This window comes from Octopus bimaculoides, chromosome 10 (assembly GCF_001194135.2).
Source record: "Octopus bimaculoides isolate UCB-OBI-ISO-001 chromosome 10, ASM119413v2, whole genome shotgun sequence".
Classification (NCBI taxonomy): domain Eukaryota; kingdom Metazoa; phylum Mollusca; class Cephalopoda; order Octopoda; family Octopodidae; genus Octopus; species Octopus bimaculoides.
This window is the reverse complement of record NC_068990.1, coordinates 4,834,790-4,837,610: the sequence shown is the minus strand read 5'-3', so window position 1 is coordinate 4,837,610 and position 2,821 is coordinate 4,834,790. Positions and strand designations below refer to the sequence as shown.

Sequence of the window (2,821 nt, the reverse complement as noted above, 5' to 3'; positions counted from 1 at the left end):
CATACTTTATACTGAAATAATTACTTCTTTCAGCTGCAACAATGTAACCATTAAATTATGAGAGCAAATGTATGTTTATTCATATATTTGTATTAAAAATACAATTTTCTATCAAAATTTACACTTCTTAAAAGAATTTACATAACAACTGTTTCTCATATGATATAAATACAAGTTTATTTCCCTTGTAAGTCTTTAATGTCACAAATAGCAAATAGTGTCAACTATCTGTTTTCCCTTTTCCTATCAATTATTTTTCAAAAAATTTCTCCGTTTATTGTGTTGAATTTAATACATAGTCCAACTGGCATTTAGATTACATTGAGTTTTCATGGATATTTTTCTGTTTTTCACATCTTCACAATCTCATACATCATAATATTATATGTTACAATACTAACTATGGATCTTATATAAGCTAAAATTAATATTTGATACTCAAAAAACAAATTCTGATTACATTACTTATCTTGAAAGAACTAAATATCACTAGTTTCACTTGAATTAATAGTCAAATATTGTGTATATATACATAGATATGTGCAGTTATGTGCACCAGTATAATGAAAAATATATATGCATATACTTAAGTTATATCTATGATATTTTCCCTCTATTTATATAATACATATGAAAATGTAACTGCCTATACAATTTTCTTTTTACAAAACTTAATAAAGCATTATAGTATGAATAATGATAAGAGTTGTTATAGATTATAAATTGAGCAAATTTTCACATTACATATTCAAAGGAAAGCAAATTTGCTTTCTATTAAATTTCAATATTCAGTCCAAAAAATTTGCTAAGATTTTTCTGTTATTTCCAGAATACATAAAGGGATCTGAACTTGTTAACTCTAGGCTAATTATAAGAATGCTATCAAGAACAAAGAATGTTACATACTGAATTTTGCCTTCTTCTTTTAAACAGATATACAGAATCTTGTGGCTTCCCTCGCTGAGCTCCAGCACAGACTATCTGCAAATGAAGAGGATGTTTTCTTTCTGAGACATTTTCTTCGTTCTAAGGATATCCAGCTTTTATTAAGGGTTTGTATTTATTTTCAACCACACAAGTAGCATTTATTATCTTAGTTTTCTTGTTGCCTTAAAAAGAATCTGACCTAACCTAAGGTGGTCACAACTCAGCTAAATTCTGGAATTTCAAGATAAATCTACATCACATTGATTATTTTAAAAGAAAAGTAAATGACACAGGAGAATTAGTGCTTCTTTAAAAACATTAAGGAAAAAATAGGTGGAAAATAATTTTCTACCAGCTCTAATTGTTTAAAACTTTAAAATTAGAGGTTTAATTTAAATTATACTAGTTGGAAAACTAATCATCCTCAAAATTTGAGCTACAAATTCATTTTATTTATTAGTTTTGGTGCTTATTTCAAAATTTGTTCTTTTTGTTCTGTTCCGTGTTGTATTTTATTGTTTCAGCATTCAGCTAAATTGTGATCACCCTATAGGAAAACTTTGGCAAATTCGTATTTTAAATCTAATAACATGAAGAAAATATGGTTAAAAAAACAGAAACAGAAAGGTTGACAGAGATAAAAATTGACTAGTGATAAAAAAATATAAACAAGAAAGAGAAAAAAGTTTAAATAGAGATAAGGGAAAGATAAGGATAGATGTAGGACTAAAGGGATTATAATAAAAGAAATAGTGTAGAGAAAAAGATATTGTTCATACATCATGCTTAGAAAGTAATTGTGTGTGATTTTGCTTTTCCATATTTTTGTTATCAAACCCCTTTTTATCTCAGTATATATTTTGATTTCTTATTCTTTTGCTTTTGAGTCAGTTTAATGTGCTTGCATCCAGTAACATTTTCGTTGAGTTGCCAACACTCCATTTTATCAATATTGTTATATATATGATTTTTTTAATCACTTTAATATTAAAAAAAAAAAACAGTACTAATAACTTATTCTGATTTTTCTTCATTCTTTCATTTGCCCTAAATGTGCAGACTTTTATCACCAGTCTCACTATTTTTCTTGTAAGCACAAGATAACAATCTTTAATAATAAATTCATTTATTTATCTATATTTAGACAGTAAATATATTTTTTAAACTTAAATAATTTTGAAGACATTCGTTACTAGCTTTAGAATTAATTTTAGATTTGTGTATCATTGGAATATATTTCAATATTTTCTTACATATGTATATATAAACATTCACACACACACACACACACACCACACCACACACACACACACACAAATATATATATGTAAAATCAGCAGAAACAATACTAATATAATAAATATGTATTTGAATATGCACAAGCAAACATAAGAATTTTTTTTTTCTTGCTTTTAAGTTAATGTGCTTGCATCCAGTAACAAACATATAGGTATAGTTGCTCCCACTCAGTTTTATCAATATTGTTATATATGTGAAGGCAGTGAGCTGGCAGAGATGTTAGCACACCAGGCAAAATGCTTATCAGTACTTCTCCTGTCCTTATGTTCTGAGTTCAAATTCCGTCAAGGTCGACTTTGCCTTTCATCCTTTCGGGGTCAGTAAATTAAGTACCAGTTGCTGGAGTCGATCTAATCGACTGGCCCCTCTCCCAAAATTTTGGGCCTTGTGCCTAGAGTAGAAAAGAATATAGTTATATATATGTAATTTTTTTAATTACTTTAATGAAATATAAACACAAAATAGATTCTTATAATTCTTCATTAGTATTTCTATTGCTTTAAATGTGCTGGGTTTTTAGGACCAGTTCTATTTTATTTGCTAATCATGGGATATTAGCTTTTAACAAATTCATTTATGTATCTATAATTAGGCT

At 27.4% G+C, this 2,821-nt stretch overlaps 1 protein-coding gene across 5 annotated transcripts in view; it reads left to right on the top strand.

The window, feature by feature from the left end:
- Positions 1–933: 933 nt before the first annotated feature.
- The window catches only part of LOC106869047 (MAGUK p55 subfamily member 7), a 582,860-nt gene continuing 580,972 nt past the window's right edge, over positions 934–2,821 (top strand). For all 5 annotated transcript variants that reach the window (XM_014914558.2, XM_052971018.1, XM_014914556.2 and 2 more), the window contains exon 1: positions 934–1,052. The gene's annotated coding sequence lies outside the window, so the exon portion shown is untranslated. The remainder of the gene's footprint in view (positions 1,053–2,821) is intronic.